The 12,403-nt window shown below is 37.7% G+C and overlaps 1 protein-coding gene across 10 annotated transcripts in view; it reads left to right on the forward strand.

Annotated features, from left to right (window-relative positions):
• SEMA6D (semaphorin 6D) overlaps positions 1-12,403 on the forward strand; it is a 559,989-nt gene that overhangs the window by 261,457 nt on the left and 286,129 nt on the right. For all 10 annotated transcript variants that reach the window (XM_074327787.2, XM_019730702.3, XM_074327778.2 and 7 more), the window contains one exon: positions 1,169-1,240. The gene's annotated coding sequence lies outside the window, so the exon portion shown is untranslated. The remainder of the gene's footprint in view (positions 1-1,168; positions 1,241-12,403) is intronic.

Raw genomic sequence — 12,403 nt, forward strand, 5'->3', positions numbered from 1 at the left:
TTGGATCTACTATTTTTAAATTCTCTACAGCAGGGCACCCCCATATTGTCTGAACCTCAGGCAAATCCCCTGCTTTGGAGTGCCATTATCTAAACCCAGAGACTTTTGGAACTATTGCTGTAAGGTTGTTCTTTTTGAGGGGAGAGTGTGTAGGAACATCAAAGTGGTCATTAGTGTTTTGTTTTTCCTTTTTGAGGAATTTTCTTAGATCATGACATTTAAGCCTATTCAGTTATATATTCAACAAGTATTCATAAGATCAAGTACCTAGATATTAGAATTATAGTCATAGGCAAGCCTTGCTCCATGCCCATCATCAACTCAGACATCTAAACATCTTCCAGATTCTCCAGAAGCTGTCTGTTTATTTGTTCATTTATTCAAAAAAGTGTTTATCTAGTAACTACTATATGCTATGCTATTCATCGTGCTAGATATTTGAGGTAAGGTTAGCATAGAAATACTTGACTGTCTTGATGTACCTTTCAATCTGCCATGTATGCTTATCTCTCTATTTATATAAATAGATTTACACAAACAGAGTCACCCATTTTTACCTTCATGATTTTTCCTATACCGGTATATCAAAAGCTCTGTTATTTACTTAAGACTTTCTTTAAATTGACACATTCTTAAATTTAAAACCATTTTAAAAGGAAACATTTTATCTCTAAGTAGGTAAATAGAATTTCCTATGACCTGTAATAAATATGACATAAATATAAATACAATGGAAACAAACCTGATTAATAAATTCTAGCTGAATCTTGTGGTCTGCCAAGACATAGGCTAGTTAAAAAAGAGATTAGCAAAGATTAGGGACACACTTTAACCAATATAAGACTTCTTCCTAAAATTCATTAGAATTATTGAGAAGGAAGTAACATCAATACGAATATGTGCCTTGTTTCACATAACACAGTCTTGTTACCTACAGTAACCACATTGCATGCCTAATAACATCCTGTATGAGGCTGTTGGCTCACATACTGGTTTTGTGTGGAGAAATCTTTTTTGTTGAAGGCTTAGGATGCCTAGGTAAATAAGATTGTGAACCTAATTCCAATTTATTTTCTCTTTCTTTTTATAATAGGTAGGCGGTTCTTTTTCACTGCACTTGTAGCTATCCTAATGTCTTTTTGTTTATTTTCTTTTCTGTTTACTGTAGAATGCAGAGTCCTGGATTTCTTGGTCACAGATTGACAGCCTGGAATCCAAAGGAAGACCAAGACTCCTAACGGTAAGGCATAGGTCTTTTGCAAAAGAGTCTCTTTCACGTAAATGATACTACCGTTTAAGTTTGAACTTGGAAGATGTATTCTTCTTAGGGACATATATATCATCTAATTTGGATTTTTGCCATACTGGCGCTAGACGTGCTTAAGTAAGTGGTCAGATTAGCTTTTCAGATTGGATTCTTGATTTAGTATAGAGCAAAATTCAGGTTTTGTTATGAGTTTTTAAACCCTCTTTGCCAGTTTAGAAAAACACAATAGGATGAGAATAAAGATAAGCAGTAGAAGCACTGCTTCAAATATACCACTTGAATAATAATCTAGGTCAGTTTGCTGCTTACCATACACTAAAAATGCTTTATGAATGTGTTTCCAGATTTTAATCAGTGTAAAGTATATTGTTTCCGTAATCAAATATTATACTATACTGACCGTGTCTGGCAGGCAGTTGAAGAGCAGGACAAGTTATGTGGTATGTATAGAGAAAAATATTGCTGATTTTAAGCAAGTGATAAGAATAGAAATAACCAAGTACCAAAGAAAGATCGTTAATTGACTGAGACACGTGACCATTTTACCACATAAATATTTGAAGGAGCAGGCCAGTAAGCAGTTCTATTCAGTGACCGTGGTATGAGGTGACTGAGTGAATATCACTGTAACCATGAACCTCTGTACAGAACCCGTGAGCACCAATAGACTATCATAGTAATTGTGTCTGTTAGTCCTTATAAATGTGTCTCCAAGATTCTAATACTTTTTACATTCCTGGTCCCCTGAAAAAAAGATGGAATTTTCTGATTCAGAAAATTCTCTTTCCCCTAAGTCACTTTTTTTTTCTTTTTTTTCTAATCAAGTGCTGATATGCTCCTTGCTTAAACTATAACTCATTCAGTAATGAGGGGACAGAATCCTTCATAATATATGTCTACTTCATCTACGAGTTTCTATGCCAACTAAAGGTTAATTCTCATAAAAAGGCTGGCTCGCCATGAGGTGGCAGTAGAGAGGCAGTGTAGTCTGGACGGCAGGTCCATGTTACATACCTGGTTTTTGAGCCAAACTAGGGGTTGGGCCTAGTGGGAGAAGCTAGAACACCAAGGTAAGCTGCTTTTGATTTTGTTCTTTGTTTTTATCTGGGAGTGCCTTTCTGAAGAGGGCTAGGCAGAGCTGTTAGGAAAGTCCTTGATAGTAACATCTGAGGTTGATAAATCAGGAGAAAGGGAAATAATTCCTAAACTATACCAACCTCAGGTAATCAGAGTTCTGGCTGGTTGTTATACACACACACAAACACACACTCACACACACACACAGACTGAAAGAGAAGAGAGAAGGAAAAAGGAGAAGGAAAAAACAAGAGAAAAGAGGAGTGGGGAAGGGAGGGGAAGAAAGGGGAGACACGTTTCATCATTGGAAAGCAAGGCTACGTTAGATCAGCAAGAAGCCAGAAGGCAGTTGTGGCTGATAGGGAGCTACTTATGGCAGTTAAGCTCTGAAGCCACATACCTTGGCATTGCATCCTCCATCCTTAAAGGGCCCAAAGTGCCAGTGGAATAGGCACTGGGGTGGGTTCTAACATTCTGTACGTTTTGATATCCCCTATTGTACATAAAAATCAGAAAATGCTAAAGATAGATGGCATTTTCAAAAACTGCCCAGGAGGTGAGAGCCCTAGGTCACTTAGTTAACTAGTAACAATATTACGATTAGAAGTTCACTAGTCCTGTTGATCAATAAATAGCCTATCCTTTGTAAACCATAAAAGCAGGGAGAGTTTGATATTTTCTTCCAAACAGAAAAGGTATTAAAAGAGTTTGAAACTTAATTCCTTCTCATTTTTCTTAATATTTTGGACTACTGGATAAAATTCGGGTCACAAAGGAGTTTATGGTATTATCTCTGATTGGTCTAGTAAGTTAACAGGGTAACCAATTACTGTGCCACAGGATTCCTCAGAAATTTTATCCTTAAAGATACCTCAGCCATCAAATATTGCTTTCTTAGCTCTTATTTTTTTTCCTAAGTAGAAAGTCAAATAAGTAGGAAGACAAATGGCGTACTGTTCTGTGTTCCAACTTTTCTTAGCTTCAAGGAAAATATTTTATGAAAACTCAGAATACAAAACAGGTAAAATAAACTTGGAAGAGATAATGAGACACTCTAATCTTACATGCTTCCCAGCCATGCTCTCCCTCTCCATCCAAAATGGCCCCAAGACTGTATTGGAGTAAAATGAATGCCTTGATATGGTAGAAGAAAAGGAGCTTTGTGGCCAAAGACACCTGGATTCAAATCTTGCCTCCATCATTTACAATCTGTGTGACACTGATCTTGTTACTTGATTTTCCCCAAGCTTCGCAGCTTCCTCATCTAAAAAATATGAATAACATTGGTATAATAAAGTTGCGTTAATGGTTAAATGAAACACATACATGTAAAGGAGTGCTGGGTAGAGACTGGATCTTAAATTGTTATAGCTGGAAAATGTTAATTTGATGATTGTAACTGGATTCTGCAGTCTTAAGTTGGAAGGCTGATTCACTTTTAGGGTTAAATGTGCTTTTATTCTGTCAAGAACTACTTGCCTGGTTGCTGATAACTCTGTAGACATAGAGTACAGATCCATTTTTCTGGAGGAAGAACTGATGCATACATTTTTGCCTTGTCTAGGAGCTAGCATCAGAAACAGTAAGTAAACACAATTAGACAGTGCTGTCCCCACAGTGTCATGGGAGCTTCCCAGAAAAAAGATTTAGCCTGAGGAAAAAATACTTCGCTAATACTGTTGGTGGCCTTAGGAATGGGGACAGGCATGAGAGGAGAAGCCAGGCAGTCCTCTGTGGGAAGGTATGGTGGCCCCACACTAGCCATACCACTCTGCCATATCTGCTATGCTCTGGGCCTTTCCCCTTGGCCACTGCAGAAGAAGCTTTGGTGCCAGTCCCCAACAGCCCTGGACATGTGTGACTTGTGGAACCCAGTGGACCCTTGATAAGACCAGGACAAATCAGAGTCAGCCCTATTTGAGAGAGGTCTATGGCTGGGCCTGGGAGGCTCCTGGGCCATAAGACAGTAAGGTCAATCCTGGAAAAGATCTATATCACAGGTTGAATCCAATAATCACACTTGAGTCCCCAGCACACATTGATACAATCTGAAATAACGAGTGTCTATAGCTGCTTTCTCACCAAGTCCCTGGAAGTCTATATGTGAAACAGAGATCTGGTACCAATGTGTACAACTCTTTATAAAGTAGTAACTTACATTTTTTGTGCATTAGAGAATTGGGATTAATACTCAAAACGAAAACTTCTCATAAAATAAAACTAATGAGATGTGGCTCTGAATGGATTTCAGAAACATGTCTTCCCAGCCTGCCTGGGGTCTTTTGGAAGGAAAAAGGTTTTCTTTGATTATCAACAAACTATGGAAAACCATGACTACCCTGCTAGAAACCCTCTACTTTCTTTTCTTTGACCCATAAACTCTTTCTTCCCCCTTAGTTTCTTAAGACTTCTATTAGTGATCGTTTTGTGACGGTGGCTTTGTAATCTCCCAATTCCAGCTCTCAAGTGGGGGGAAAAAAGGCTTATTGGCGAGCGCACAGGGGTCTGGAAAGGCCGTTCCTTTCCCAGCTGGCCAGGATAGCCGGAAGCCTAAGAAGGCTGTCCACAGGCTGTCTGGCTAGAGTAAAGGAAGAGGAGGGGACGGAGGCTTAATTTCTAGCTGGCTGGACTTCGGAAGGTGGCCTCCTTTCCCTTTGGCTCATAAAATAGAATAGAAGGCCAAGAATCCTGGCTTCGTTCCTGTCAGCTTGTCGCCTTGTTTGTAGGCTTGTGGAGTGAACTGGGTCCGGAAGAAGCCCTCAGGCTGCCTGAGAAAGGCTTACAACTGAGCCTGGAGGAATACAGACCCTCCCTGTCGCCACTGGGGTCAGAATCTCCTTCCTTTCAATTTGGAAGAGAAGTGGAGTGAGGAGTAAATGGCCTAATTAGTTGTGGAATGTTTGCTCAATATATTGGGGATCTTTTCTATTTTCCCATGAAATTACCATAAACATAAATTGCAAAGACTTTTATTTCTAAGTATCCCAGACGTTATTGCACACATCAAAAGGTACATAGCCTTAAGTCTTAAACTTATGAGTGTATTTTTTGTTACAAATGTTACATGACTCCAAAGAATAATCTTAAAATATAATTTTTCTCCAAGACACTTGTTTGACCTTAATGAAATGTTCATTTATATAACATCACTCTGATAGGTACTAATTTTATTAAAACTACTCAATACCTATGGAACATGCTACGTGCAAGAAGTGATGAAGTCTTAATTATTTTTGTTTCCCCAGTGCTTAATAGAGTGTTTTTTGCAGTTTTATTGAAATATAATTGATAGACAAAAACTGCACAATTATAACGTATGCCATTTGATGAGTTTGGACATATGCATACATGCATGATATCATTGCCATTATCAAGGCAATAAATATATCCATCACCTCCACAAGTTTCCTTGCGTTCCTTTGTTTTGTTTTAGCCTTTGTTTTTGTTTTGTGGTAAGAACATCTTTTACCCTCTTAATGAAATTTTAAGTGCACAATATTGTATTGTTAACAATAGGCATTATACTGTATAGCAGATCTCTAGAACTTATTTATCTTGTATAACTGTAACTATGTACCCATGAACAACTCCCTATTTCCCCTTCCTCCTATCCCTAGGAACCACTTTCTATAAGTTTGACTAATTTAGATACCTCATATAAGTGGAATTATGAAGTATTTGTCCTTCTGTGATTGGTTTATTTCACTTAACATAATGCCTTCCCAGTTCATATGTGTTGTCGCAAATAGGATTTCCTTCTTTTTGAGGGCTGACTGACATTTCCTCTATGTATATACCACATTTTCTTTATCCATTCACCCATTGATGGACATTTAGGCTGTTTTCTGGCTATTGTAAATAATGCTGCAGTGAACCTGGGAGTGAAGATATTGTTTTGAGATTCTTATTTGAAATCTTCTGAATATGTACTCAGACGTGGGATTGCTGGATCATATGGTAGTTCTATTTTTAATTTGTTGAGAAACCTCCAAGCTTTTTTTCATAGCAGCTACGCCATTTTACATTCCCACGATAGCACATAGGGTTTAAATTACTCCAAAACCTACGTGTTTTGTTTTGTTTTGTTTTTTTTAATGAGAACCATTCTGACAGGTGTGAGTTGATATCTCATCAGGGTTTTGATTTGCATTTGCCTAATGATTAGTGATATTGAGCATCTTTTCATCTACCTGGTGTCCATTTGTATGTCTTCTTTGGAGAAATTCAGGTCCTTTGCCCATTTTTTAATTGGGCTATTTGTTTTTTCATTTGTTTGTTTGTTTTGTTTTTGCTATTGAATTTAGGAGCTCCTTAAGTATTTCGGAAATTAATCCTTTATCAGATATATGGCTTGCAATTATTTTCTTCTGTTCCATAGGTTGTCTTTTTACACTGTTCATTGTTTCTTATGCTGTGTAGAAGCGTTTTAGTTTGATGTAGTCCCACTTGTCGATTTTCACTTTTGTTGCCTATACTTTTGGTGTCATATCTAAAAAATAATTGCCAAGACCAACATCATGACATTTTTCTCCTATGTTTTCTTATGGGAGTTTTATAGTTTCAGGTCATACATTTAAGTCTTCAATCCATTTTGAGTTGACTTTTATGTATGGTGTAAGATAGGGGTCTGATTTTATTCTTTTGTATGTGGAGATCCAGTTTTCCCAGCACAATTTATTGAAGAGGCTATCCTTTCCCATGGTGTATTCTTGGCACCCTTATTGAAAATCAGTTGCCCATATGAGTGGGTTTATTTCTAGGCTCTCTATTTTGTTCCATTGGTCTTTATGTCTATCTCTATGCCACTACTATACTATTTTAATTACTGTAACTTTGCAATATATTTTAAAATCAGGAAGTGTGATACCTCTAGCTTTGTTCTTTTTTTTTTGTGTGAAGATTGTTTTGGCTATTCCAGGTCTTTTGTGGTTGTATATGAATTTTAGGATTGCTTTTTCTACTTTTGTTAAAAAAAAAAAGTCTGCCATTGGGATTTTGATGTCAATAGAATTTAATCTGCAGATCACTTTGAGGAGTATGGATATTTTAACAATATTTTAATAGAGTATTGAGGCAAAGACAGTAATGCCCAGCATATATTCCCTTTGTTCTCCATATTTCTTGGCGTCTTTGCAATTAGGCAGGGCACTATGACCAATTCTAGACAATGACGTATGAGTGGGAGATGAGTGTGTCATTTTTGGACTGAAGGTGTGGTAGCCCATATGTAGTTTTCCATGGTTTTATGGTCTGACTTTATGGCATGATTTTATGGCAATCAAGTAGGCCTGTGTTCTAAATGGCATAGCTACAGGATGATGGAATCTTCATCAACTAACTTGGATCCCTGAGTGACTATGTGGAGCAGAGTTCCCACACTTGCTATAAAGTATAAGCAATAAATTGCTTTGTCATGTGAGCATTAAGTCATTGAGATTTGGAGTCAGTTTGTGACTTGCATAATGGAGCTCATCCTGACTAATACAAGTGCCAAGCAAGTAGTGAGCACTTCCCTCAAGTGGCTTACAATTATGCTGCTAAATGGGGTGTCTGTAGTGGGAGATGGTATAGAACATGTGGTTAGAACAAAGAGAATTGTTGGGGAAAGTTTGTAACACAGGAAAGGTGACACTTATGCTGTTAGGTTGGTGCAAAAGTAATTGCGGTTTAAAATGTTGAAAATAATTGCAAAAACCGCAATTGCTTTTGTACCAACCTAATAGATCTTGAAAGAGAGACATGAGCATATTCCAAGAGAGAAGCTAGGTAGAGGTAGGGTTTCCAGGCGGGAATTCCTGCCCAGTCTCAGGAAATTTTTTCGCTTTTTGTTCCCATTCTGGATCCCGAGATATAAACCGTTTTCTGTTCTCTGCAATGAATCATTTCCACAAAGTGATGGTCGCTAGTACCAACCACCTGGGTTCAAGGAGCCGATTTTCCCGATTTCCTGACCAACTTTTCTTGGGATTAGGGAATGGGAAAGCAAAAAATATTCCTGAGAACAGGTGGGAATTTCCACCTGGAAACCCTAGGTAGAACATTCTAAGCAAAGGCAGAAAGACAGGGAAGCATTCTCTATTTGAGATGTTGATGCTTCATTCATTCATGTATTCAGTCAGGTGTACTCTCGATACAGTTGATTAGTTGAAATATAGATTTCATGGGAGGATTGGTAGAGAAATGAGCTGCAAAATTTACTTAGGGGGCTTTCTTTATCTTGTTTTCTTTAAGAAGAATTTTAGGTGACCTTTACGATCTTAAAATATAAGCTTTTATTTGATAAAAAGAGATGGACTTAATTGTTGTACTCATTTTGTGTATGTGGAGCATATGAGAACTTGACATACATTATTTTCAGATTCAATTAAACACAAATCAATAATAGAGTTTAGAATCAGCTTAGAATTATGTTCTATTTCTTCCACATATCTATTGTCCTACCTGCAACCTCTCCCATGCTCTTGTCTCCTACAAAAACAAAACAAAACCAAGAACACCTGGAGTCATTTTAGAAATAAAAACTGGGAACAGGGGTGAAGAAACATGAATAGAGACTATAGCTAGCACGCCACAAGCATGCTGTCTGATTTAATTCAGTCAGTTGTTTTATATTTTTCCCATGGACCCATTCACCCCAGCCTAAGATGACTCCTCTTTCAGCTCAGATGTTTTTCATGACTGATCCATTCACTGTCTTAGCACACCTTCACCTCCCTCCTTTACCAAGAGGCCTTGGGCAGATGATATCTTTAAGTATAGGTCTGTCTTTCATCCAAAAATATGTTAGCATTTGAAGAAGGAGGAAACAGTAATAATTAGTAGTCATGTAAAAAGGTCATATTGTATGATTAAAGTTTCATGATGTTGGAACGATATGGATAAAACAGAAAACTGACATTCTATAAAGTGGAATATATTTTATTTTCCCTAAGATATTAATTCATTTAACCAAAATTTATTGACTAGATTCACAAACTAGATATTTCCATAGTTTCAGGAAAATATATCCTTTCCCTAGGATTAATTACAATATTTGGGGTTTTATTCCTCCCCAAAATTAGTGTTTTTAAATACTACATAAACTCTTACAGGAAGCCACATGTACATTATGTTATCAGTCCCGTCCTAATAACCTGGGTAGCGTATGCAATGAAGAACACTTGGATGCTAACGATGACACCTTCTCGGGCTTACCTGGATGGGGTAACATATTTAAATTGCCTTTCCATAGCTACTAAGAGCCCAGGTACTAAGCTCAACCCTGGCCAGCTTTCTCTCAAGTGTTGCCATTAGTCTACAGCAGGGAAAGATCATGAATGACCTGGCATAACCTATTTCACCACACACTCAAAAAAACTCAAACCACAAATTCCAGTAATTTAGCATTAATGTCATCACTTTATATTGGAGAAGAGCATATTGCTACCATTACAAATAAATTTAGTCCATTTAATGTTTTAATAAGCAAGAGAAAAAAATAAGCAAGAGAATTATTCTGGAAATACCTAAATATCCATAGAATTCAACATTTTTAACATGATTTTTTCCTTTCTCTCTCTCTCTCTCTCTCTCTCTCTCTCTCTCTCTCTCTCTCTCTCTCTCTCTTTCTCTCTCTCTCTCTTGAACTGATCTAGTGAGGAGCATGTAACTAAAACTAACCATTCTTTATACAATTCACTTTCTCAAGCTTGCAGTTTACTTCATTGGTAAAGCTGACCAAAAGACATTACTGGATAACCTGTTTTTGTACCTGATATCGTGATGTAATCAAGTAAGCTGTGGCAGAGAGAATATTGGCTCAGTCTCCTCATAGTTCAGCTCTTTCTATGTAAATGCCGAAGCAGGTGCTCATAAAACCTGAAATCATGACCTTCTTTTTCTGTGGCTTGAAGTTAGAGCAAAAGTGTTCCATCAATAAAATCTTCAATGGTTTTTCGATCTTCATAATGTCACCCAGCAATTCTCTCCTTGAGTTGAGATAATAGCAGCAATTAGGCAGCTTTTATTTCTCAACCCCTTTTAACTTTGCTGTCTTATAAATGAGCATGCTGCATATATATATGTAACCACTACGGAGAGCATGCTGGCCAGTGTCAGAAGCAGTGGAAAACAATTAGCCCGTTCATGAATTATCTTTTATTTTTCACTTTAGCCTCAAAGGTTAAATGTGAATGTGCTTAGATGCCTCACTTTCTGTTTTGACCACATGTGAAAGCTTTGATGGAGTTCTGCAGAGAGTAAGAAAAGTAAGATTTGTGAAAATCAAGCACACTTGCATTTATTAATGGTCACTAATGGCATGTAATTAAAGTAATTCCAGGAAGGCAAGCAGACAATTAACTTGTTGGAAGTGTCAAGGAAGGGCAACGACAGAGTTTAAAGTTCCTGTCTGTCTGGTTCATATTGAAGTCCCACAAATATCATAAAGAAAGCGTGATGCTAACCAGAAGGGTCAGGTTAATGTTAGACCTTTAGGAAGCAGCCATGGAGTCTGTAAGAGAAAAAAAGCAAAGGGCCAAGGGCAACATGCCGGGGTGGTGTGGGATAGAAGGAAGGGACCCAGAACCAAAAACAGTCTTCTTAAACCATAGTGGTTTAATCAGAGCTTTGACAAGGGTTAACTACAGCAGATGGCAAACAAAAAATGATGAACATGTTAAGTTTTTCTTCTCCATTATTTTTTGTGCTTCAAGTATGAACCACATTCATCAGCACTAATTGGTCTTGGTCAAAAGTCACTTCGTGCGTATATTAATTTTATATTACTAAGTTGGGTTAGAAGCTCTTGGGGGACAAAACTTTCAGGAATCTTCCATGTGTTCTGCCATGCTTAGTACATATTTAGACATCATTTAATGAGTAGGAGTCTCCCGAATTGCCCATCTAGCATCCCATCCCCAACCTATTTCTGTAAGCCAAGTTCAGCGAGGGGCAAGCATGATGCTAAGTACTAAGAACCTTATCTCTCTTACTGACATTGACCTTTTATGAATCCTATACACAGCCACTGACAGACAAGAACTTCGCTAATAATACTAATAAATGTATACATGTCAGTTATCTTTTATGCACTACCCACTTTATTCTTATCTCATCAGAGCAGCTCTATGAGGCTGTCTTACAAGGGGTAGGGGGCATCCGATTTCTAGTATATCTATGTATAATAAGTTGACATTTTAGAGTAGAAACTTAGAAGCCAGCCTTTGGGATGAGTAAATTAGGAGTTCTTTTATTATTAACTGAATGATTGCAATATTCTAGGTCTAGGGCCCATTTGCAGTTAAGGGAGTGCAAGAATAAGAAGAGAGAGCCCCCTCCCCACAAATGACAACCACACCTGAAGACAAATGCACCTGGTTTGCAATTCTGTTAAATCATACGCTGCAACATTTCCTGAAGTCATTATTTCCTTCTCATTGTTATTGCACTGCCTGTGTTCTTTATTTCTCCCCTACACAAAAACAGTACTTTCAAAGCAGCTTCTCAATTCCATCTCTCCTTGTCTCTACTGTGTCTGATATACTTCTCCTATCTAATGAGTAACTGATCATATTACTGTCTCACTCAAAAGTCGCCAGCGGCTCTCCATGGTTTACATGACCGAGACCAATCACCTTATCCTGACAGGCACTATTACCCACAATTGGAGCCCAACTTGCCTTTGAAACCATCCCTTATTACTCTTCTTCAGACATCCTATTTCAATGTAAATAGTACTCCATGTATCCTGTACATTCCTTGAGTTTTCTCACTTCCATTCCCTGGCATATGCTGTTCCAACTATTTTTGCATGATGCAATTCTGCCTTTATTTCAAGACTTACCTCATATGTCACAGTAATGACACACCCTTACTTAATTTCTCTCCCTGCCCTCCATTTCTGCCTCTGAACTACCAAGGTTCTTACCAGTACCACGTTAAGTTGCAGTTATTTATTCCTAGATCTAACTCATCTCCACAATAACACTGGAAGACTCTTATGGAGATGAACTTTGTCCTACTTCTTTTGTATCTTCATAATGAGAGCCTACTGCCTTAAAGAAATACACTTCTCTCAAC

Source organism: Rhinolophus sinicus, chromosome 3 (assembly GCF_057876585.1).
Source record: "Rhinolophus sinicus isolate RSI-liver-muscle chromosome 3, RSI-T2T, whole genome shotgun sequence".
NCBI classification, from domain to species: domain Eukaryota; kingdom Metazoa; phylum Chordata; class Mammalia; order Chiroptera; family Rhinolophidae; genus Rhinolophus; species Rhinolophus sinicus.